General features: G+C 40.5%; 1 protein-coding gene across 1 annotated transcript in view; it reads right to left on the bottom strand.

Moving 5' to 3' along the window:
- megf10 (multiple EGF-like-domains 10) overlaps positions 1-18,489 on the bottom strand; it is a 154,853-nt gene extending 136,364 nt beyond the window's left edge. Inside the window, exon 1 of the mRNA XM_067983501.1 lies at positions 18,193-18,489. The gene's annotated coding sequence lies outside the window, so the exon portion shown is untranslated. The remainder of the gene's footprint in view (positions 1-18,192) is intronic.
- Positions 18,490-27,083: the final 8,594 nt, after the last annotated feature.

Genomic DNA, 27,083 nt, shown 5'->3' with positions numbered 1-27,083 from the left:
GTAATAAAAGCCATTGATTCTGCTGTGGGTTGTGGCTTGATCAGTAATTGTAATTAGTAATAACCTGATCAATTACAGGCCAATTGGGACAACTTTGATTTATTGTGCACTACAAATATTTTTATATTAAATTCTGGGCCACCATACACTAAGGCTATCATATGGTAATTACCATAAAGACATAAATAGTAATTATTCTCCAAAAAAAAACTTACTTTGAGATACTTTCTAAGTTACTCACTGCCTATTAAATTAGGTGAATGATTACACTCTGCTACTAAAAGTAGCCAACAGATAATCAATAGCAGATTAACAATCTCAGCCATGGTTACAATGCATGAGGTTTGTAACAGACGGGACATTTCAGTCAATTATCAACGATGACATCACTCGTTTTGGTGGGAAAAACTACAGACAAAGAGGGAGGTCGCACTGTGATAAGATAATTGTGAAAAGAAAAGACGGTTCTTTGTTATTCATTATATTGTCATTAATAATCATGCCAAAATTGTTAACCTCTATTATTTAACCTTTTAAAAACCCACAACAGCTGTAATCCATAACGGACAGATATAAACAAACAATTATGTTAATCTGTTACTTGCATGCGTTTTGTTAAATGCTTCAGAAACAATTCATATGAAAACTGCAATAACACTCCCACGATCCATATCCCATTTTAATTGCTCAGGGAACATTGTAAATCAAGTGGTTAACTCCAGATAAACACACACCTAATTTGAGAATTATGCTGACCCATAGAATTCCAATGAACCAAACCATAAAATGATGTCCAATTATTTGATGTTCAATGCTAAGCACACTAAATATCAATTGCCAGCTTTCATCCACATTCAACGCATGTTTTATTTTGATTGTATCATATTTCAATTTTCTTTACTATATTTCCACAGAAAGGATTTGAAAATTGCAAGGTTTATAAAACATTTTTAAGTAACATGTACACTCAAGTTTAAAAGTAATTAATATGCAAAATAGAAGTTGTTTTCCTCATAGTCTAAAAAATAAACAATTTGTTAGCATGTCTGGGTAATCAAAAAATGCCTCACACCCTTTGTGTTGCAAAGTTCTTTGATCCCTGCCTGCCTGTGAAAAGGGAGATAAACGGAAAGGCACAGACCAGGAGTCCTTTTCAATAGAGGATGCCTATCAGGTTTGTTAAATGGGGAGCCATGAAAGCTTTATGCAAAGCGCTGTACCTCCAATTATTACTTTTTAAGTGTAGTTACTGTTATTTTGTTGGCAAAAGCAGCAGCAGCCAATTTGCACACAGAAAGGTCCCACAAACATCAATAAGATCAATGATCAGTCAATCTGTTTTTTGGTTGTGGGTGTAAATATCGGCCAGGTTATGATTCGATTCATCAGTGCAGAAAGTCAGAAATGCTGGAGGAAGAGTTAGAACACATCTTGTAAAAGTCAAGTAAGAGAACCCACTAATGTGGGGAAGCACAGTGTTGTCTTTATTTTTGAAGATGCGTTGCACTGATTGAATCTGATCATAATGGTTGTTCTATATATTCACGCGCCGTGAAATAAAGCAGTTTAATGATTCTTATCAAGTTTTGCCTCATTAACCATTAACTTAGCCTGCCTTTGGAAAGATTGAACACAATACATCTGGCCTAGATCACAAGTTACATCCATGGGTTAATCTATTGTACAAGTAGATGTAGGGCAGTGCGCATCAACTTCTATTAAAGAAAGATGATTACAGGAGTGACTAATGCCATCGAGCCCCAGAAGGTATCTATGGCAGAAGCCAAATTTTTATGCTGCAGAAGTCCACAAATTTAATCCGCAGTTTATAGAAATAATGATCCAAGTCCAACATTTGTGTGTTCATCGAGATTGTACCATACTGGTATTTGAATCTTACCTTCTGCCATCGACTTTATAATATGCTCATTATAAATTTACATTCAACATTTTCTACTAATACTTTATGACAGATAATGTGCATATTTTTAAAAGTTAGAAAGGACATTTGTACTAATTTTGTCTTTGTGCTAATTATTTATTGATTTAAGTATTCCATTAGAACAATGTTATGTAACTCTGTGAACATGCCTCCAATGGCCTATGTGCAAGCTGCAAGTGAAAATTGTCAACTTACTTTTGAACAGAAACACATCTAGTTAAAGAAATGTGTCGGGCAGATAAAGACAATCGAGCAGCAGCTGAACATAACGGGTCAAATTACAACAGCAAGTCATTACTTGATGATTGACTGTACAGGCTGCACAATTCAGCAGGTTTACAAACAATGATCACTTTGTGTCGACTATTCACTCTGGCCTACCTACAGTTTGTCTAGCACCTGTCTTTCCATACCAATAAAGGGGCTGGGGGGGCACGGCGGGTGGGTTGGGAGTTGATAAATCTGAGATAGTAATATTTTGCTTCAAATATTATTATACTCAGAGCTGTGATACCATATACAGAAAACGATCTGTTTCCATCTTCATATGTTTAGCTTTAACCTGCAAAAATGTTTCTGTTTCACAGATAAAATTTGTTGTCTCATTTTCAGTTACAACATTTCTACTGCAATTTCCCATTTGCCACATTGGATTATGCTAGAATCCTAAGTTTCATGTGCGTGAGTTTATTCTAAGTGGAGGAAGTGGCCAATTATTGTTTTCCGATATAACCTGTTTTAAGAAAGACTTGCATTTCTATAGCGCCTTTCACAACCTCAGGACGTCCCAAAGCGCTTTACAATCAATGAAGTACTCTTGAAGTGTAGTCACTGTTGTAATGTAAGAAACACGGCAGCAAATTTGCGCACAGCAAGGTGCCACAAACAGCAATGTGATAATGTCCAGATAATCTGTTTTTAGGTGTTGGTTGAGGGATGAATATTAGCCAGGACACAAGGGAGAAATCCACTGCTCTTATTCGAAATAGTGCCATGGGATCTTTTACGTCCACCCGAGGGCAGACGGGACCTCGGTTTAATGTCTCATGCAAATGATGGCACCTTCGACAGTGCAGCACCGTAGAGTCAGCCTGGATTGTGTGCTCAAGTCTCTAGAGAGGAAACACTGAATAGCGTACGTTTGGAGACTAAGGATATGGTACATTTATAAATATCAAATTGTAATATGGCATCTGAAAAATTACCTCAAAAAATGCTTTTTACACTGAATATAATTCACTGACTATTAGTTTGTTGTTTATCTTGAAAGCAGATATAGAATCTTACAGTGCAGAAGGAGGCCATTGGACCCATCGTGCCTGTGTCAGCACTTTGAAAGAACCATCCAATTAGCTCTACTCCCCTGCTCTTTCCCCACAGCCCTGCAAATTTTTCCTTTTCAAGTATTTATCCAATTCCCTTTTGAAAGTTACTATCGAATCTGCTTCCACCACCCTTTCAGGCAGCGCATTCCAGATCATAACAATTCGCTGTGTAAAAAAAATTCTCTTCATCTCCCCTCTGGTTCTTTTGCCAATTACCTTAAATCTGTGTCCTCTGGTTACTGACCCACCTGCCAGTAGAAACAGTTTCTCCTTATTTACTTCTCTGTAGTAATATCTATTTGTTAGCCATCAAAGGCAAGTTTTCTTTAAATATTATTTTATATTGAAGAACATCTTTGTACTTTTTCCTCGTGCCTAGAAAGATTCAAATTGACAGGTACTTGCTCAAGGACATTTGCTACTTACAATATCCGTGAATATGGGTTTAAGGTCAAATTACACTGATTGATGTCCACCATCTCACAAGCGGTAACACAGCTGCAAAACAAATTCTGAACAACTGTTCGACAAGGGAACAAGAGGGTCTCCTGTATATAATGTGGCGAATGAAATGTGCCCATGGCTGGGATTAAAGCAATACAGCACTGAAAACTCTTTCATAATCCAAGACTGTGCACTGTGTATCTTTGCAACCACCACTTCCGCCATTGGATACACTTTCTATTACTGTACATTTACACCACTATCTGATTTCAGACTAAACACGAGTACAAGAGCAGACTTTGTTGCTATCTTTAGACCCTTTTACAATGAAGGAGTGCCATTGATGGCTGTTATGTGACAGTTCCACCATCTATAGCATCCTTTAATATAAAGGATCAAAGACATGATACCACCGAAGGTCCAAAGCAGCTGTCAGGTTACTCACGAGTTACCGCTTCATTGCTAACTAAATGCGCAGAAACGGATTTCTTCACTTTCAGCTATGGGACACTGGGCCTCCAAGGAATATTTGACTACAGCAGTGGCAGAAAGTAAGATGAGTAAGGGAAAGTGGCATATGGACCTCAAAGGTCTCTGTTTGAGCACTACTCCCCTCTGGGAGCCCTGATATAAAAGCTTCTCTTCATACAACGTACGTGAACACAATACTCTTTGGCAACACCAGAAATTAGACATTATACTCTTGGTCCGTGCTGAAATTTGAATAATTTTTGGTAGATTCTGTTCATAAGGGTTCGATGATTTCACTGTTAAATTCTATGTTACCTTCTAAGTTACCAGTTTTTCAGCTGAGGTGTTAAACCCGTCTGCCCCCTCAGGAGGACGTAAAAGATCCCATGGCATATTTCAAAGAAGAGCAGGGGAGTTTTCCCCGGTGTTCTGGGCCAATATTGATCCCTCAACCAACATCACTAAAAACAGATTGTCTGACCATTATCACATTGCTGTTTGTGGGATCTTGCTGTACACAAATTGGGTGCCGTGTTTCCTACATTACAACAGTGACTACACTTCAAAAGTATTTATTGGTAAAGTGTATTTGGGGCGTCCTGAGGTCGTGAAAGGCACTATATAAATGCAAGTCTTTCTTTTATTTTTGGACCCAGCTGGTGAGCTTCCTTTTCATGAGGTGTGGGAGGCAGAGCCGTATCATCCAACTTCTGGGGCAAAGTTGGAGACGACTTGTGCAGCAATTCTAAAAATATCAACACTTAGGAACATAGGAACAGGAGTAGGCTAAAATTTGCAAATGACACAAAACTTTGAAGTGTAGTGAACAGTGAGGAGGATAATGATAGAATTCAAGAGGACATAGACAGGCTGGTGGAATGGGCGGACATGTGGCAGATGAAATTTAACGCAGAGAAGTGAAAAATGATACATTTTGGTAGGAAGAACAAGGAGATGCAATATAAACCAAATGGTACAATTCTAAAAGGGGTGCAGGAACAGAGAGATCTGGGGGTATATGTACACAAATCTTTGAAGGTGGCAGGGCAGGTTGAGAAAGTGGTTAAAAAGTCATACGGGATCCTGGGCTTTATAAATAGAGGTATAGAGTACAAAAGCAAGGAAGTTATGATGAACCTTTATAAAACACTGGTTCGGCCACAACTGGAGTATTGTGTCCAGTTCTGGGCACCGCACTTTAGGAAGGATGTGAAGGCCTTAGAGAGGGTGCAGAAAAGATTCACTAGAATGATTCCAAGGATGAGCAACTTCAATTACATGGATAGACTGGAGAAGCTGGGGTTGTTCTCCTTGGAATAGAAAAGATTGAGGAGATTTGATAGAGGTACTCAAAATCATGAAGGGTCTAGACGGAGTAGATAGAGAGAAACTGTTCCCATTGGCGGAAGGGTCAAGAACCAGAGGACATAGATTTAAGGTGATTGGCAAAAGAACCAAAGGTGAAATGAGGAAAAACTTTTTTAACACAGCGAGTGGTTAGGATCTGGAATGCACTGCCTGAGGGGGTGGTGGAGGCAGATTCAATCATGGCTTTCAAAAGCGAATTGGACAAGTACTTGAAGGGAAAAAACTTGCCAGGGCTACGGGGATAGGGCGGGGGAGTGGGACCAGCTGGATTGCTCTTGCATAGAGCCAGCAAGGACTCCTTCTGTGCTGTAACCATTCTATGATTCTATGATTCAGTCCCTCGAGCCTGTTCCGCCATTCAATTAGATCACAACTGATCTGTATCTTAATTCCATCTACCCGCCTTTGTTCCCTAACCCTTAATAACCTTGCCAAAAAAAAATCTATCAATCCCAGTTTTGAAATTTTCAATTGACCCCCAGCCTCAACAGTTTTTTGTGGGGGAAGAGTGTTCCAGATTTCCACTACCCTTTGTGTGAAGAAGTGCTTCCTGACATCACCCCTGAATGGCCTGAGAATCCCTACGTGGTCAGTTTTCAGTAAAATATTAAAATGTCTACGTGGCAAAGAAGCAGAATGCAAAATGGTTAGAAAGTGTTAATTAGTTAGTAACTGAAATTGGTACAGGTGGCCTGGCCTCCTGCTGGGCCATATGTTTGCGTAGTCAGCAGGTTTGCATGGTCTTATCAATGTAGAGTCTTTGATGTGATTCAAGGACTGGTCTGAATGTCTCCATGTTTATGGCAGATCAATATAGGTAACGAGCTTAGCCAAAGTTGAAAGACATTCCAGATTGGGAGATAAGGAACAGAAGGAACAGGGAAGAACATTCCAAGTTGGAAGGTGAGGAAGTATCCCCTTTGATGTCTAACAGCAACATGGTCAGCACATGATTATCTATGATTGGCCGGAAATAATGTAACCTCGCATGGCAACCTGTGCCCGGCTTATGATTGGTGTTGACTCTCGTTAAGTATGTTCCAACCCTATTGATTTGTATAAAAACGTGTGGATTTCTGTATGTTTTTGTTCTTGCTCTGCCAGCATAGAGGGACTCTATCAGGAGTCCAAATCAATGCTGCAGACTAAGAACCCTGCTATTAAAGTTGTGTTGAACTTTAAAATGTATTCGACTTCAGTTTTTACTGAACCAGACTGAGAGGAAAGAATCCGGATCGTCAGGCCCAGCTCTAATTTTAAGGTTATGCCCCCTCGTTCTGGACTCCCCCACCAGAGGAAATAGTTTCTCTCTATCTACCCTATTAACTAATTTAATCATCTTAAACGTCTCAATTAGATCATCCCTTAATCTTCTATACTTGAGGGAATACAAGCCTAGTCTATGCAACCTGTCCTTATAATTTAGCCCTTTTAGCCCCGGTATCATTCTGGTGAATTTGCCTGCAGGAGAATCAAGTTAAGTTTCTCCACCGTAAGTATAACACTCTGGTGCAGCTACATTATTGGTGACCTGAGGGTCCACGTGGCCTGTGGTGAGATCGCCAAATCACTTCTATCATGCGGAACTGCCCCTCACGAGATGAACAATAAACTAAAGAGATTATTTACCTTACCGTATTTGTGTCTACCTTAGCTCAGTAGCAATATTTTTGCCTCCAAGCCAGAGAGTGATGGATTCAAGTCCTACTTCAGGGCTTGAGTACATAATATTGCCTGACACTTCAATGCAGTACTGAATGAGTGCAGCATTGTTGGAAGTGCAAACTTTTGCATGAAATGTTGATCCGAACCTCTAACTGCCCTCTCAGGTGGTTGGAAAAGATCCCATGGCAGCATTCATAGACGACCAAGGGCGTTTTCCTGATATCTTGGCAAATATATATCGCTCAACCAACACCACCAACAAAAAGGATCGACTGGTTATTCATCTCATTACTGTTTGTGGGACCGTACTGTGCACAAATTGGCTGCTGCATTTTCTACAAAATAATAGTGACTTTACTTAAAAAAGTAATAATTGGCTGTACAGCGCTTTGAGATATCCCGAGGACTTGAAAGGATGCTATTTAAATGCAAGTTCTCTTTCTTATAAAAGGTTAGCATGCAATTTTAAAAGTATTAATTTTGTTACAACAGGAGTATTGGGTGGGATTGCATGCGCCTGGTTCCATTCTTATCTACCCAGTCGCAGCCAGAGAATCTCCTGCAATGGCTTCTCTTCCCGCTCCTGCACCTTTACCTCTGGAGTCCCCCAAGAGATTTGGCCCCCTCCTATTTCTCATCTACGTGCTGCCCCCGGCGACATCGTTCAAAAACACGTCAGATCCCACATACACGTTGACGACACCCAGCTCCACCTCACAACCACCTCCCTCGACCCTTCCACTATCTCTCATGTGTCACATTGCTTGTCTGACATCCAGTACTGGATGAGCAAAAATTTCCTCCAACTAAATATTGGGAAAACTGAAGCCATTGTCTTTGGTCCCCACCGCAAACTCCGTTCCCTACCACCGACTCCATCCCTCTTTCTGGCCACTGTCTGAGGCTGAACCAGACCATTCGCAACCTTGGCGTCCTATTTGACCGAGATGAGCTTCTGACCACACATCCGATCCATCACCAAGACTGCCTACTTCCACCTCCGTGACATCGCCCGTCTCCGCCCTTGCCTCAGCTCATCTGCTGCTAAAACTGTTATCCATGCCTTTGTTACTTCCAGACTGGACTATTCCAATGATCTCCTGGTCGGCCTCCTATCTTCCGCCCTCCATATACTTGAGCTCATCCAAAACTCTGCTGACCGTATCTTAACTCGCACCAAGTCCCGTTCTCCCATCACCCCCTGTGCTCACTGACCTACATTGGCTCTAGGTCCAGCAACACCTCGATTTTAAAATTCTCATCCTTGTTTTCAAATCCTTCCATGGCCTCACCCCTCCATATCTCTGTAACCTCCAGCCCTACAACCCTCAGATCTCTGCGCTCCTCCAATTCTTGCCTCTTGCATTTCCCCGATTTTAATCGCTCCACCATTGGCGCCCATGCCTTCAGCTGCCTAGGCCCTAAGTTCTGGAATTCCCTTCCTAAACCTCTCCGCCTCTCTCTCCTCCTTTAAGATGCTCCTTAAAACCTACCTCTTTGACCAAGCTGTTGGTCACCTGTCCTTATATGGCTTGGTGTCAAATTTTGTCTGATAATGGTGCTGTGAAGTTCCTTGGGACATTTTACTACGTTAAAAGGTGCTATATAAATGCAAGTTGTTGTTATTTTACTTACTTAGAAATTAATTTGGACCTTTACGATGTATTTATTGCAAGTGGAGATTAACACTGTTAAGAGTTAATTATAAATAGTTTATATTATATATAGATGCATATGTGAAAGTTGTATTCAGCGACTCGTTTACTATTATAATTCTTTCATACGCTCCCCAAAGAATAGCTGAGCCATACACATTGAAACACGCCAAGATAATCCCCAATTTGGTGTCTGGTCTGTGGTGAGTTAACCGACTTCAGCTGCGGTGATGATTGTAGCACTAAAACAGAACTCAGTACCACTGAGTAATGTTGGGGATTGTTATCAAGGGTTCCCATTCCCACCGATTGTTATCCAGGGTTCCCATCCCCCCTCCCCAACTGTTATCCAGGGTTCCCATCCTACCCCCCCCCCAATTGTTATCCAGGGTTCCCATTCACCCCTCCCCCCCCATTGTTATCCAGGGTTCCCATTCGCCCCTCCCCCCCCAATTGTTATCCAGGGTTCTCATTCGCCCCTCCCCCCATTGTTATCCAGGGTTCCCATTCGCCCCTCCAATTGTTATCCAGGGTTCCCATTCGCCCCTCCCCCCCATTGTTATCCAGGGTTCCCATTCGCCCCTCCCGCAATTGTTATCCAGGGTTCCCATTCGCCCCTCCCCCCCCGATTGTTATCCAGGGTTCCCATTCGCCCCCCCGCCCCCCGCAATTGTTATCCAGGGTTCCCATTCGCCCCTCCCCCCCCAATTGTTATCCAGGGTTCCCATTCGCCCCTCCCCCCCCAATTGTTATCCAGGGTTCCCATTCGCCCCTCCCCCTCCCCCCCCCCCAATTGTTAGCCAGGGTTCCCATTCGCCTCTCCCCCTCCTCCCCAATTGTTAGCCAGGGGCCCCATTGGGAAGCGAATGTATGTGAATATTAGGTGGGAACAAACTCATATGTTTCCCACTGTCAGGGTCTCCAGCAAAGAGTCAGTCAACGCATTCAGGCAAGAAAGCGAAGGTCCAAAAAATGAATTTTGTTGTGCCAATGAAATTGCAGGCTACTTATGTACTTTTAATAGTGAACAAGGATTAAATAACATTGGCAACTGAAAATGACTTTCAATTTAAGGGGCATTTGGCACTGAACTGACACTACCACAGAAGGGTACGACATGGTTCATCCCAGTGATCCTCTATCCCAAGGCGAGCAATATATACAAGATAGTCACTGATAAATCCAATAAAGAATTCAAGAGAAACTTCTTTACCCAGAGAGTGATGAGAATGTGGAACTTGCTACCACATGGAGTGGTTGAGGCGACTAACGTAGATGCATTTAAGGGGAAGCTCGATAAACACATGTGGGAGAAAGGAATAGAAGGATATGCTGATAGGGTGAGATGAAGTAGGGTGGGAGGAGGCTCCTGTGCAGCATAAACACCGGCACAGGCCAGTTGGGTCGAATGGCCTGTTTCTATGCTATAAAATTCTACGTAGTTCAAGGAAATGTAAATTAGAATCCAGGTACTTCCAAAAAAAGTCAGAAGGCGAACCATGCTGGCCCATTCCATGTACCCACTCATGTAATTAGCTATGGAACAACTCTGAAGTGAGTTTGAAGCTCATGCTTTTGGCTAAGAAAGGTACATGACATGGGAAGGGCAAGGTTAAAAAACTAAACTTCGAACAAAAGGAATTCATAACAACCCTTAATTACTACAGGAATTCAAAAAAAAATTACTATTACCTTAAATCCTGAGTAATAATACTTCCTTAATTATTGTATGGCTAATATCTATATTATTTACAATTACAAATTAGATTAGCCAGAAATCAGTAAGTATACCATATAAGAAAAGTTCTCCAAATGAACCGCCAATCAATTAATTAGAGTAAATAAGATCAGTGATGTTTAGGGTAAAAATATTTGTCTCAAACCTTCAGATATTATAAATGCACCTTATAGTGCAACATCTTTAAAATGAATTCATGCAGCTTTATTTTTTTAAAAAGCCTTCAGATCACAAAACTATTAATTGAGTTATAAATATTAGCATTCCAAACTTTTTTCATTCATTCTTGAGATGTGGGTATCACTGACACGGCCGGCATTTATTGCCCATCCCTCATTGCCCTTGAGTAGCTGGCAATACAACTGAGTGGCTTGCTAGGCCAGATCAGAGGTCAGTTAAGAGTCAACTACGTTGATGTGGGACTAGAATCACATACCGGGTAAGGACGGCAGATTTCCTTCCCTGAAGGGCATTAGTGAATCAGTTGGGTTTTTACGACAACCCGACAGCTTCATGGTCACTTTTACTGATACCAGCTCTTGTTCCATTCCATTCTTTCGCAACTTTGCCAACAACCTCGGTATTTGGCATAGTCCTATTCTTACTGCAATACCAATTTAGTAACAAAACCACAAGTGCAAGAAAAAAAGTTGCTTTTTGCCCCTCTGCTTTCTGAATTCTTCTGTGTTAGATACAAAGAAATTCAACCAGTGCAGATCAAACAGCAAAACGTCACCAAAGTTAACCAGGGACTTTGTATAAGATTGAAGTTCCCTTGCAATGTGTAGTTGCAAACAGCAAATATATTTTGTAAATCTTTCTGTTACAAGGTACAACAGAAATAATGACACCAACTGTTCTGCTGTGTGTTATTTCTCAACCATACCACAACAGGTGCCTAAATAAATTTGGCACACCTGTAGCCTGTAATAATAATTTGCAATAATTTTAGTTAATAAGCCACTATGACTGATTTGCTGTTACGAAGGATTGAATAATTAAAGGCTATTTTAGCAGGACCAATAATCATGCCTATTTTAAGTCCACTCCGTGTTGCTTAGAGAACTACTGGAGATTGTCACAAATAAAAGTCTTTCCTAAATTTTTTGCAAAGTTCTAAAACAAGCAACTTTCAAAGACTCTCAAAAAGGTTTGAGTGCAGCTTATTTTTTATTTATTTATTTTTTTTTTAAAGTTGTCTCGCATAGAATAAATACAGCCTGTCTGGTGCAACTGTCAGCTAGACGAAACTTTGCTTTACTGGACTCACTCGGCTGTGCTCTACCATATTGACCAAATTTCCAGAAAAGTTTTTCTTTAATGAACAAGCCACAGGAAAGAAAACTGGCCTCCAAAACAGCTTGGCTGACATTGATATAATTCTAATATCCATCTAATTATTGTTCAACTAGCTTGGAAATTGTTTTACAAACCCTAAACTCTTTGGGTTCTATAGTTAAAACTCTTAAACCAAAGTAAACAATAAAAAATATACTATTTGAAATTTACATTAGCACAAGATCAAAACACCACTACAAAATGTAGAAATGGAAACAATCAGAGTCTGTTTAATACGACTGGTTGATCAAAAAGGAAAAGGTGAGGGGCAGATTTGTACATGCCAATTAATATAAGTCTTGGATAAAATTAATGTTTGTATGAGTAAACATACAAAGCAAAATTAAAATTATATCTTTAATAATCAATAAATCTTCTAAAACTTAAAAACCAGTCTTAAATCCTAACTGTTAATTTTCATATTATAGAAGATGTATACTGTGCGTTAAGAATATTCCCAATTTAAGAAAACATAGCTTAAAATGTTTACGTTCATTTGAGGTTCCAAGATTAAAATAGACATCAATGTCACTGAACTGCACACTGAATATGACGAATGGTCCAAATCCTTTAAAACAACTTACAATTTGCGACATAGATATTACTTTTGTTTACAAATATGTTATTATCGACCACAGCTCCTTCCTTGTGGGAATGGAACATCACGCTTTATTCATTCAACATTCTTTAGCTCTGTGCATCACTTCTAGCTAATGATGTGACTCGTATGCATGTGATAAACGTGTAATCGTGAGTTTTTGAAAATTCTCATTCATTTTTTCCCCGATTAGATGGTGCAGCATTAGAGTTTCTGATGGTTATAGTGGCAAAATTATTTAAACACTAATGCCACTTAGAGCTAACATGATAGGTATTCTTGTTTACAATTTAGCACATTCAGATCGCAGATAAGCTTGCTGTGGGTACCAAGACACTCTAAATAATTCTACTGGTCGCATTTTGTTTCAAGGGTTCCAGACTCCCTTTAGGCTGTCAAGCGGAGTGTGACTACAACTGCTATGCCTACCAGCCGTTAATAATGCCCCCTTTGTACTGCCATCACATGAACAGTGTAGCGCTATGATTATTGTCACTTCGGGCTCATTGTGCGATGCAAGCTTTCACATAAACCAATTCCACTGAGCTTGCTTTAGTAGGATCACTATGACTAAAATCGTTTTAGCCCCATGGCATTCAAGAGCTTAGCAGAGAATTCTTTCACTGCTACGGTTTCAGAATCTCTTATGCTATACTGAATAGTGTTTTTTTTTTTTAAAACGTCACCATACCAACTTAACCATTTTAAACCGAACAGCGGCGATATACACATCAACTTATGCATTGGCTAATACAAATTAAAACAAGTATCTATTCTAGGACATGTTTGTTTGTAAGTTTTAAAGTACTGAAGAAGGATTTATTATTTGCCCAGCATATACAAGGCAAAAAAAACAACTTCCATTTTGATTAAATGCCAGTGCTACATGCCAAGTTGATTAACCAAAGAGGGAAGTTGTTTATTATTGAGCACTTGCTAGTCAAGTATTATCTAATTTTGTGTAGTGTTAAGTAGCAGCAAAATACTTCCATGCGGTTTTCCGAAGACCTTAATTTCAGAAAGTTTTTTTTTGTGTAACGGGTCACTCATTTCTGTAAATGCGCAAAAAAAGTCTAATGTTAAACAATGACTGATTTTACAAGTTATCTGTGAGGGAATTCCGAATAACAGATCGTCTCTAATGAAAAATATATAACTGACATCCAACGCAACCAATTCCATCAACAACTAACATCTTTCATTTATATCGCGCCTTTAACTTAGTAAAACGTCCCAAGTCGCTTCACAGGAGCGATTATCAAACAAAATTTCACATCAAGCCACATAAGGAGATATTAGGACAGGTGACCAAAAGCTTGGTCAAAGAGATCGGTTTTAAGGAGCGTCTTAAAGGAGGTGGGAGAGGTAGAGAGGCAAAGAGATTTAGGGAGGGAATTCCAGAGCTTAGGACCTAGGCAGCTGAAGGCACGGCCGCCAACGGTGGGACGATGGAAATCGGGGATGGGCAAGAGGCCAGAATTGGAGGAGCGCAGAGATCTCGGAGGGTTGTAGGGCTGGAGGAGGTTACAGAGATAGGGAGGGGCCAGGCCATGGAGGGATTTGAAAGCAATGATGAGAATTTTAAAATCGAGTTGTTACCGGACCGGGAGCCAATGTAGGTCAGCGAGCACAGGGGGCGATGGGTGAACGGGACTTGGTGGCGAGTTAGGATACAGGGCAGCAGAGGTTTTGGATGAGCTCAAGTTGACGGAAGGTGCAAATGACCAGAAATATTCATCAGTTAAAGTCATTTTAGGCTGCAGTCATACTGCCACTTCTGCATGAATGCACAGCAGGTTCAGGGCTGCATTTCCTGATCTGACTAACGAAAGCATAATGCCAAGTGGTGAGATATCCTTCTAATACAACTCCAATCTGGTGAGAAACTGGCTTTGAAAGTGCTCAGTCTGTTAGATTTCATGGACATTTTATAAATTTAGTGTTGAGTCTTTTTGATGTAATGGGAAAGCAGATGCTGCCGTTCACTTTCTCCAGTGTTAAAAACGCTGCCTAGCAGCGGAGCATGTGCAAAGTCTGTGGCTCAGTGGGTAGCACTCTCGCCTCTGAGTCAGAAGGTTGTGGGTTCAAGTCCCACTCCAGAGATTTGAGCACAAAATCTAGGCTTGCAGTGCAGTACTGAGGGAGTTCTGCACGGTCAGAGGTGCCGTCTTTCAGAAGAAACGTTAAACAGAGGCCACATCTGCCCTCTCAGGTGGACATAAGAGATCCCATGGCCACTATTCGAAGAAGAGCAGGGGAGTTCTCCCCGGCGTCCTGGCCAATATTGATCCATCAACCAACATCACTAAAAAAAAACTATTATTTGGTCATTATCACATTGCTGTTTCTAAGATCAAATGTGTGCAAACTTCCTTCCGCGTTTCCCTACATTACAACAGCGGGTACACTTCAAAGTATTTCATTTGCTGTAAAGTGCTTTGGAACATCCGGAGGTTGTGAAAGGAGCCATATAAATGAAAGTCCAAAATTGGGTCCCTGGCGCGCATGCCTACCGCTTCGGCCTGAAAACAGGTCTAAACGAATCGATAGCTCATATTGTAGTAAACTACAGCTTTAAAAGACATAAGTATTGTTGATACTTTTTTAAAGCAAGTTTTTTTTTATTAAATGTTGTTTTAGTTTAAACATTTAACTGACTATTTTCCTTCTTGTTCTCAATTCTTTCCTTTGCAATATATATTTTTTGTATACTTTAGCGACAATTTTCACATTCACTCAGGTATAAATAAATTCATTCTGGCTGTGTAACCCTTATCTCTTTGCTGTGAACTGCCCACATTTACATTAGAGGATATCAAGAGCAACAACTTGCATTTATATAGTGCCTTTAACGTAGTAAAACATCCCAAGGCATTTTACAGGAGCAATTAACAAACAAAATTTGACACCAAGCCACATAAAGAGATATTAGGACAGGAGACCAAAAGCTTGGTCAAAGAGCTAGGTTTTTCTGGTCTCTTGTGCATCCCCAATTTTCATCGCTTCATCATTGGCGGCCGTACCTTCAGCTGCCTAGACCCTAAGCTCTGGAATTCCCTTCCTAAATCTCTCTACCTCTCTCTCCTCCTTTAAAGGAGCTCCTTAAAATCTACTCTTTGACCCTGTCCTAATATCTATGTGACTCGGTGTCAAATATTGTTCGATAATTGCTCCTGTGAAGTGCCTTGGGACGTTTTACTATGGTAAAGGCGCTATATAAATACAAGTAGCTGTTGTTGTTGTTTCAGGAGCATCTTAAAGGGGGAGAGAGGTATAGAATCAGTGTTTTAAGGAGGGAATTCCAGAACTTAGGGCCTAGGCAGCTGAAGGCACTGCCGCCAATGGGGACGAAGGAAATCGGTAATGCTAAAGAGGCTAGAACTGGAGGAACGCAGAGTTCTTGGTTATAGGGCTGGAGGAGGTTACAGAGATAGAGATGGACTAGGCCATGGAGGGATTTGAACACAAGGATGAGAATATTAAATTTAAGGTGTTGCTGGACCGGGAGCCAATGTAGGTCAGCGAGCACAGGGGTGATGGGTGAACAGGACTTGGTGTGAGTTAGGATACGGGCAGCAGAGTTTGGATGAGCTCAAGTTTACAACATAAACCTGCCCATAATTTAGCACTAAATTAGCAGCATCATTCTGAAAGCCCATAGCATGGCTGATGTTGGCAATGAAAATGTTACACTGATGCCCTTATAAGATATCAGTTACAGCAAGTTGTTGGGCCAATATAGACAGAGTTTTATTCTAAAACCCTGTAATCTAAAGACATACAAACTTAAGCTGAGAGTGCTGGACAGAAGCAATAACAACTTGCATTTATATAGCACCTTTAACATAGTAAAAAGTCCCCAGGCACTTCACAGGAGTGATTATCAAAAAAAAATTTGATTCTGAGCCACACAAGAGATATTAGGACAGGTGACCAAAAGCTTGGTCACAGAGGTGGGTTTAAGGAGCGTCTTAAAGGAGGAGAGATATAGAGAGGCATTGGTGTAGGGAGGGAATTCCAGAGCTAATAGTATTTAATTCCCAGGACTAACACCCCAACTTCATTAAAACAGTCAAAAACAAGCAAATCAACGTACAACATATTGTTGGCTGAATTTACACACTTATCTCAAGAGAACAGTGAGCAATAGTAAAAGTTCAAAAACTTCAGAACCCAAAAAAGTGTAAAAAAATATTTTACATACATTATAATTGTTTTCAAAATCTTAACTTACTTCATTCTAGTGAAATAAAAAAAACACGAACAGAAATATGAACTATGCAGAATGCACCACTATTGCCATGACAACCAATGGCCTCGCACTGAACCCCACCCCTTCCCCAAATTACAATGGTAGGTCTTCTAGACTTCCAAATTTATGGCTTAAAACCTAAAATGTGTCTTCTTTCTAATAATACTGTCCACAAAATAATAATACAGAATAAACAGAACATTGGCATTTATTACAAGTTGTAAACCTACAATTATAATAGTAGCTCAGCCCTTTGCAGAGACTCAAGGACCATAAAGTCACTCGCTTGGGGGACCGTCTGACTTTGTTCCTCAACCCCTACCCTCTACCCCAACTCCTAATCCCTAACCTCTACCCCAACTGCTATCCTTTACCCCAATTCCTAATCCCCAACTGCTATCCTTTACCCCAATTCCTAATCCCCAACTGCTATCCTTTACCCCAACCCCCAACCCATTCCAGAAGTCGAACTGTGAAGGAATCATTAAGAGATGTCATGAGATATTTACAACATAACAACAAAAATGCACTGAAGTAAGATTTACCAGCTCGCCTTTAGAAAAGTGCAACATTTCCTACATGCATTATTTCAGCAGTCAATGGCCGGCCGCCCTATAACTTTTGTTCGCACTGTTCATTTTTCTCGCCCAACCCTATTGTAAAACTCCCCATGGCTCCGCTTTTTTTTTGGGGGGGGGGGGGCGCGTGACCTGGACATTGCGCGTGCACGATGGGAGGACTCCCGGTCGCGCGCGCTCCGCTTACAACCGAATGCGCGTGCACGGAGAGTTATTTTCTCCTTGTCCTGCAATTGAATGTTTCAAACACTCGCAAATATATAAAACCCCGGGTTTATTTATTGTTATTGATTTATTGAAAACACATTTCCCCCCAACCCTTTAATGCAAAGCGTTAGCATGGGAAATCAATAAGTTTGCGATGTGAATCATATCACAGGAGTCCTGGTGCATTGGGACTTTTTTTTGAATGGAAATGCAAGAACTTTTCTCACCAAAAAAAAAGTTTTACTTGGTTTGTTTTTCCAGCTGTCACTTCCAATTCTCCCAAAACACACAAAACCCAACCTGATATCTCCAACTTTCTGGTGTTTCACTACAAATAAAACCACTTCCAGTTCTGCCGCTGTCCACTTGTTTATTAAGTTTGTAAATAATTTTTTATATATATTTTCCAAATGTTAACCCACGAGAAGCTGAAATCGTTTGACTTTTCACATTTTAAAAAAAATCCTAATCTCGGATTAGGACGGCTTCTTCCAGCCGTAAAAATAATTAAATCGATTAATAAACTGTGCAAAATTTAACGTTCCGGGTTTAAACAAAACAGTAACATTTATTGAAGAGAAGTTAACGGTAAATGTTATTGAAAAACTTACCTCGACATGGGCAGTTTTCTCTTAATTCCTGAGTTGTTTTGTCTCTCCTCGCTTCTATTCAGCGAGTTTCCTGCATCAAATCCTCCTTTATTCTGTCTCCACTCCCCAAACTCACAGGCTCCAGAACAAAAAGATGAATTTGGTCACAAGGTTTTTTTTGTCGATGCAAAGAGGCCGTTAATATTGTGGCCCATTCAAGTCCTTGTCTCCTCCTCCGCCCACCCTGGACAAGAGAGTGTTTTTGCAGTTTGGTGTTGAACTTGTCTTCTTGTGTTTTGACTGAAATTCTTTTCTCGTGAGAAACACGAACTTCCCTCCCGCGGAATGACAGCGGCTTATCAACGCAGCGCAGCCAATGGCGAGCACCAGATTCATGCCAAAATAAAACCAATAAGGAGACACTGGGTTGCTTGCCCTGGTGTCATCAAGCAAAAAACCCAACAAAAGTGCCCCCTTTTTAGAGGAGCACACATAATAGAAAACTAAACTGTAAAACAAAAGCAACTTTATAGAATTAAATAATAATAGAGAAGGCTGAGGGGTGACCTGATAGAGGTCTTTAAGATAATGATAGGGTTTGAAAGCGTAGAGGAAGAGATGTTTCCACTTGTGGGGGGTGTCCAAAACTAGAGGTCATAAATATAAAATAGTCGTTAATAAATCCAATAAGGAATTCCAGAGAAACTTCTTTACCCAGAGAGTGATAAGATTGTGGAACTCGCTACCGTATGGAGTAGTTAAGGCAAATAGCATAGATACATTTAAGTGGAAGCTAGATAAGCACGAGGGAGAAAGGAATAGAAGGATATCCTGGTCGGGTCAGATGAAGTAGGGAGGGAGGAGGCTCGTGTGGAGTATAAATGCTAGCATAGACCAGTTGGGACGAATAGCCTGTTTCTGTGCTGTAGTTTCGATGTAATATTACACCTAGTATACAGTACGCCCTCCAGTCCCTGCTGTGCTCACCCGTCGCAGAAGCCCTCAAACGTACTGGCAGACACCGCGTACGCCTCCAGGGCAACACGCCAATGGCATGGGCTGGCTTCCCCAACTACTGCACTGCTTTATTGGAGGTGGGAAGGAGAAACAGGGCTGTCACTCTGTGTAAAGAACAGATATTGCAGTATAATGTCTAAACACTTACACTTTCTCTTTTAAAAAAAATTACTCCTTAAAACAAAAAGCACGACTGAGGAATAAATGCAATATTTTCAGTGACAAATTTTTCAAGGTAAAGATAACGTAAGCATGTAAAGTTATGTATTTCAACAAAAAATATTATAATGGTCCAAACAACAACAACAAAGAACCCTAAAGTTTGGCAGTGATAAGCAATAACAATGGTTATTTAAAGGTTATTTAATGGTTGCCACATTCAAACTTTACATCTTCTTGGAGGGAAATCACTCAATCAATCATCTAAATCAAAAGGCTACTACCCCCATGTTTTGTCAGCGAGTTGTTAAGATGCAGACAGGTTCAAAATAAAAATATTGACTGCCTGCATAAAATGACAGATATCATACTCTGAATAATAGTGTTATGGCCATTGCCTCCAATCAGAGAGTGATCATCTCATAATCCTGAGAATGATCACAGTTTCCCTCCTCAGGTGGTTAAATTGATATAATGGCCCAAATTTTGCTGAAAAAATAATGGCATCTGAACGACACACGCTGTTATTAATGCGCAAATCATCCAGCAACTTGTGGCGAGGAAGCGATACCCCGTGAATTGTGAATCGTCACAAGTTGCTGGACGATTTGCGTCGCTCCGATAGCCTCACGGAAACGACATCTCGCCCTCAACCTCCCTATGAGTTTCATGAAGTTGCTGCTTTAGCACATTAATTTCCTATTAAATGCGCCACAGAAAGTTAAGTCTAGTAATTAACAATGTAAGGACCCTTTTAACGACATGATAATTGTTAATGACCGTCAATCAACCTCTGTGGCCCAGAAAGTGAACAATTAAAAGTGTGGAGTCTCCAACAAAATCTGGGCCAACATATTTTGTTTGCTCTACTACACGTGTGTGACAGTGATGTCAGTCAACTTGATGTGGCAACTTTATTATCAGACTGTCTAGATATGCAAGACCTTGGGTATGTACCACAGAGACATCATGTCCCTCAAGGTCAAATCTTGAGCTTCAACATCAACTCAACCTTGAGATCTGTTACTGTCTTGAAGCACATTCCAAAGTGTGCCTATGAAAAATATCTAGCAATAAGGCTACTTCTGGTCTTATTCTGCATTTGGTTTATTGATTTTTCTGGGGAGTGGGAAGAGGAGGGTTACTGATAGGGTTGTCATAGCACACAGTGACAGTACCATATAGACTTATTGTATTGTTTGGGATTAAGCTAGAAGTGGTACCAGAACTTCTACAAGTTGGTCATCATTTTCACAAGAGAGGGTTGGTACTTCATGTACACTTACAAAGATTAGAAAAAAACAATATTCACTGTTTACATTACATTCTCTTCCCTTTTGCAAAAGTAATGTAGGAAAATTATAATTGTGAAAAAATAAGCACTTACTATTTGATAAATAGTGTACATTGATGCAAACATTAGTCATAACAACACTAAAAAATAAATAGATAGAGAACAAGAAAAGTCAATTCTGCCCAACCAGCATGTATAATGGTGAATACTGGTGTTACAAACAAATGCCTCTATTTTCATCTCATTTTTGTTGCCTTTCTGTGCTCTTGTGTATCAGGAATCTCTGGAGCAATTTTCTGAATGAGTCAACAGTTTCTGCATTAATTGTTGCCTCCTTTGTCTTATGAACAGTAGGGGGTTCTGTTTTTTTCAGCAGGTTAAGAATCAAAACACAAAAGCAATTGTTTTTAAACTTGCTTATAAAATTTAAATTATGAATATATCCGACAAAGCAACATTATACTATTTCACTCATACTTCATTATGTGCATTCATATACGTACATCACTCCCTCCCAACAATTGCTCCTACATTACTCTTTCATACATAAAGTCAACAGTATAGAAAGACTTGCATTTCTATAGCACCTTTCATGACCTCAGGACATCCTAAAGTGCTTTACAGCCAATTAAGTACTTTTTTTAAAAAAAGTGTAATCACTGTTGTAATGTAGGAAACGTGACAGCCAATTTGCGCACAGCAAGGTCTTACAAACAGCAATGAGATAATGACCAGATAGTCTTATTTTTAAAAAAAAATGCTGTTGGTTGAGGGATAAATATTGTCTAGAACACCGGGAAAACTATCCTGCTCTTCTTCGAAATAGTGCCATGGGATCTTTTACACCCACCTGAGAGGGCAGATGGGGCCTTGATTTAATGTCTCATCCAAAAGACGACACCTCTGACACTGCAGCACTCCCAGTATGTAAATGAAAGCTTTTTCTTTCTTTCTTTTACCCATCTGCCCTAACAGCAATACGTTACATAAACAACCCTAAAATTCCTTCCTCCACTTTAATAGGCCGATACCCATTCATCTCTTACTTCAGCTCCTCCGTGCCATTGGCACACTTGGAAATATATCGGCCGTTCCTTCATCGTTGCTGAGTCAAAATCCTGGAACTCCCTTCCTAACAACACTGTGGGAGAACCTTCACCACGCGGACTGCAGCAGTTCAAGAAGGCAGCTCACCGCCACCTTCTCAAGGGCAATTAGGGATGGGCAATAAATGCTGGCCTTGCCAGTGAGGCCCACATCCCATGAACGAATAAAAAATGAATAAAAATTCTAGAACTGCGAGTCTTCCCCCTCATTTACTCAATCTTGTTGCAGGTGAAATTAGCAAACAGTGCCTGTGAGAGGCAGGCTACCAGAGGGGGCACCCCAACTTTAAGTAACTCGCCCTACAAGGAAAAGGCCATGGAGCTTTTGGGGAGGCACTCTGCACTTACGGTGGGAAGGGGCGAGGTCAGGAACATATTGCCAGTTTCAGGTTAGTCACTGAACACCAACATCCCTGTGAACGACACGACACAGCCACAAGCTTCCACATCCTTCTCTACCTCCTTAATCCAGAGTAGGTAATATTCATCCATCCTTAGTTTCTACCCTGCTTACCTGCAGATTCACCACAGTGACTGAGGCCACAGGAGGAGGAAAATCAGGGCAAAGAACAGAAACACAATTATCTCCTTCTGTACTATTACGATGACAATGAGGAAGACAAGAAGGACGATGATCAAGGGGGAGATGAAGTCAGACTCAGGTTCACCAATGAGTTCCGGCAGAGACGTCTGACTCTAGCCTTTGTGCATCCCCCACCCTGTCCCAGAACAATGACCTTGTGCAGTATGTGCATTTGCAGCGTGCCTAATTTCCCAGGTTGCATCAGTGCCGTTCAGTCAGCTGTACTGATGGAATAATTTTCTTTAGTTCCTAGCACTTCCTGCCCAATAGATTTTCTTCAAATAATTTTGAAAAATAAGGGGACTAATTTCAAAGGCTTTGAGGTAAAATTTATACTGAGTGTCGGGGACCGAATATGGGCCTGATGCATCGCCCATATGTCTTGGAAGGGGAGGTGAGCTGAGGAAAATGCAGGAGTGCCCAGTGCAGACTGCAGTAGAATTGAAAAAACTAGTCGGAGCTTTTATGGCACATGCTCCACTTCATTTTGCGTGCATTTTGCAGAAGGGGCCTGAAACAGACACAGTAAGTGTCTAGTCAGGATGCTCGAGCCATCATGAGGTGTGCGGCAGGTTTGATGGATCAGCTGGTCTTTTCCTGCCCGTCAATTTCGTATGTTCGAACGGTAATTGTGTCAGAAGATGATGACAATACAGAACGATTGGATTGAACAGTGGGCCACAATATTGTTCTTTAACCTTTAGGACCCGAGTTGTATTCTACTCAAACTGACGGGGTGAAAGTCTCACCCTTTTGGCAGCTGTAATGTTTCTAAATTTGAGCTGTCTCAACCCAGCTGGTGGTGGGCGTTGAGCTACAGCATAACACGCCTGAAATGTAACACTCAAGGGTTATACGGGTGGCTAATTTAGGAAGTAGTGAAGTTCACACTGATGCAATATGCGGTCCTCATCTGAGGTTGATGTTAAAGCAGAAAAAATGGGAGCTCTACTTTGCATCTGGCCCACGCTCTACCTGAGAATGCTCAATACTGTCACAAGATGCAAAGTTAGTGCTCCATCCCTTCAATCTGAAATCCTTCACCTTGACGAGCAAAGTACAACCACCCTCTCCAAAAAGCATGTATAAAAAGGAAATATAATTGCTAAGATACTGCCACAAGTCTACAATATGGAAATATTTAAGGGACTATTTACAAAGGCAATAAAGAGAGCCAATAACATTTAAATCATTTATAGAAGTATATGCCAATAATGATATGATGTCAAGTAATCACAGTCAGCACAGTGCCAATAATGATCACAGGATAATGGAACACTGTGCACAATAACCAGAATAAAACAAATACAATACAGATAACATAATAAAAAAGACTTAAATTGATTACAGACACATGATATAGTACATTTTTTTTGTAATTTGTTACTTTTAAAGATAAAATTGAGGTGGGAAGCAGAGAGAGGAAATGTATGTTTTTGAGACATCACTGATAAGAATTATCTTCAGTTATAAACACCATTTTGCTGATCTGGAAAAAACAGATGATGCCTTCAATATAAAGACATTGAACCGCAAACCCTGATTAATTGGAAAAGCTGCCTGTTTCTTATCAAACACCAAAGCAATTAATGTAAGACTGAGACCGCTGATGCATTACACAGTACCAGACAAACAAACTTGACTTTTACAACCCATTAGTTGAAACCATTTCTTTTTCCTGCATTTCAAATCAGTGGATGATGTACACTATAGGACAGAGGAATGTGCTGGCTTTCCACAAATTTATCACCATCACTGATACTTCTCCTTACTTTTAATTCATCACATCAGCAGGACCACTGATCTACAATGACTATATAAGTCAAATTTTGTTTTCATTATGAGATTCCAGGAATTTTACTGGGGTTTTGGAGATCAAATTCTGCAATTTCATCCATTGTGTGATTGGCATTACACAATATCATACACAGCTACATATCAGCAATATCTGTTTAAAAAATGCTCTAAGAGTTCCTACTTGAAGTTTTGGATTAGAGAGACAATGTGGATTTTGTGGGGGCTTCACTCAGTGAAGAGTTTGTACATTGTTAAGATGGCATATCAGTGCATTGGAAATCACATATCATTTCTTGCAAGTGTATTTTCAAAAGAAACCTGTGATCTGACAAGAGGGAAATCACTTATGAAGTTCAGTGAAAATCAAAACTAAAAATAAGCTAGACAACAAATTACTAGACAACAAATGTTACAAGGCATAATTCTATCCTCTTTCAAAAGAAACCCAAAAGGCTGATGACAAGAAATCACTTTTCAAGTTTGGTGATAATTCAGAGGATAATTCTTAAGCAGTTGAGATGACGCTTCATGGTTAGTATACATGAAAGATGGAGCACAAATTGCACAATGGACATTTTTAAGGAAAGTCCAGTGTCTGGTAAGAAAATATTGTGTACAAGTATTGATGAGGGATTTTAAAGATACTGAGCTGACAAGCCAAAATTCGTAAAAGAAAGACTTGCAATTATATAGCGCCTTTCGCGACCTCAGGACATCCCAAAGCACTTTACAACCAGTGAGGTACTTTTGATGTGCAGTCACTGTTGTAATGTAGGAAACGCGGCAGCCAATTTGCGCACAGCAAGCTCCCATAAACAGCAATGAGATAACCCAGAGAGTGGTTAGAATGTGGAACTCGCTACCACGAGGAGTAGTTGAGGCAACAAGATGCATTTAGGGTGAAGCTAGATAAATACAAGGGAGAAAGGAATCGATAGGGTGAGATGAAGTAGGAAGGGAAGAGGCTCGTGTGGAGCATAAACACAGTCAAAGATCAGTTGGGCTGAATGGCCTGATTCTGTGCTGTAAATTCTATGTCATTACAACCAGATAATCTGTTTTTTTAGTGATAAATATTGGAGAAGTCCCCTGTTCTTCTTCAATTAGTCTCATGGGATCGTTTGCATCTACATGAGAGGGCAGATGAGGCCTCAGTTTAACATCTCATCCGAAAGGTGACATCTCCAACAGTGCAGTACTGAAGCATCAACCCAAATTACGTGCTCAAGCCTCTGGAGTGGGACTTGAACCCAGAATCTTCTGACTTAGAGCCAAGTGTGTTACCACTGAGCCAAGGCTGTCACCTAGATAGACAGGCACTTCTCAGAAGACACTGGGTTGGAAACGGGTGAAGAGACATACTGAATTTTGTTTGATTGATGAAATGCTGTTCTACACATGCAGAACACATAACCATTTAATTATACAACCGGTTTAATTACACACCAGCTAATAATTTGTTTCTATTTTCAGTACAGCTGTTTGATGATGACTAGGAAAAACATATACTGACTCAGGAAACCTCAAATTATAGTAATATTGAAATATACACTCACACACATATTATATATATATATATATATATATATATATAAATAAAATTTAACACATACACATTAAGGGGACAGATTGACCAAGTTAGAAATTGAATTGGAATCACACTGGATGGGACATTTTCCCCAGATGCCACATGTACTGAGAGAAGTCATCACTAATCTAATGCTAGTTTAAAAATAGATATAAACTTGTCATGAAATAAGATTAAATATTGCTCTTTGTGTGACCTTGATGTGTGTAAATTGGCTACAGCGTTTCCCTATATAACAGACAGTGATTACACTTCTAAAGTACTTCACTGGCTGTAAAGCACTTTGGCGCAAACTGAGGACATGAAAGGCAGTATATAAACACAAGCTCTTTCTTTATTGGTGTGGAAGTGAATATCTAATTAAGATTCAAAATTCACTGTAAGGTGCTAAAAAATACTATAGAGTATGATATTCTCAGGGTTAGAGTATGTACTGTAACTGCAAAGTTGAGTTAACAAACTGCTCTTCTTCAAAATAGTGCTATGGGATCTTTTACGTCAACCTGAGAGGGCAGAGGGGGCCTCATTTTAACGTCTCATCTGAAAGACGGCACCTCTGGCAATGCGGCACTCCCTCAGTACTAGCACTGGGATGTCTGCTTAGATTTTGTGCTCAAGTCTCTGGAGTGGGGCACGAACCCACAAATGACTAACTCAGAGGCAAGAGTGTTACCCACTGAGCCACTGCTGACATCTACAGGGAGGCAAGTAACTGGTGTACTTGGTTGTGTCCCTAAAGTATCTCCTGTTTTATATCTGGCCCCAGGCTGTTGGTAGGGTTGCCAACTCTGGAAAGACATATTCCTGGAGGTGTCATCACTTGACTTCCTGCTTCCAACTGTCCCACCCCCACACTCCTGCCATTGGCCGCCCGACATGTCCATACTTGTGGTGCCCCTTCCCATGCCAACTGGAAAGCGAATAGACTCATTACCCGATTGGACAATTCTTGACTGTCAGTCAAACTGCCTTTTATCCCCATGCCCAATTTTTTTTTATAATAAACAAAAGTGTTCAAAGAATTTTTTTTTTTAAAAAGGACAATTTTTTTTTATTGCCCCTGTGATTTTTCTATTAGGTTGCTTGTAGCAATGTCCTGGAGATTAGTCCTTAATTCTTGGAGACTCCAGGGCAATCCTGGAAGGTTGGCAACCCTAGCTTTTAGTACCTCAAAGTGAATCATCAGGGCCTGTGCTGATGTGATGCCTCTTCTCAGCAGCAGCCAGACGTTCTTCAGTGACCAACTATAGCTCTTCCACATTTGAGAAGAAACTTAGCCTGAGCTGCTTCTTCTAAATCCAAGAGAGCGTCTTTAAACTCGTGGTTGCTGGAAGTGGTAATGATGCCAAGTGTTATGCTAAGTGCCTG

This window comes from Heptranchias perlo, chromosome 4 (genome assembly GCF_035084215.1).
Source record: "Heptranchias perlo isolate sHepPer1 chromosome 4, sHepPer1.hap1, whole genome shotgun sequence".
Classification (NCBI taxonomy): domain Eukaryota; kingdom Metazoa; phylum Chordata; class Chondrichthyes; order Hexanchiformes; family Hexanchidae; genus Heptranchias; species Heptranchias perlo.
Note: the sequence above shows the minus strand (reverse complement) of the source record. Positions and strands in the feature narration are given on the sequence as shown.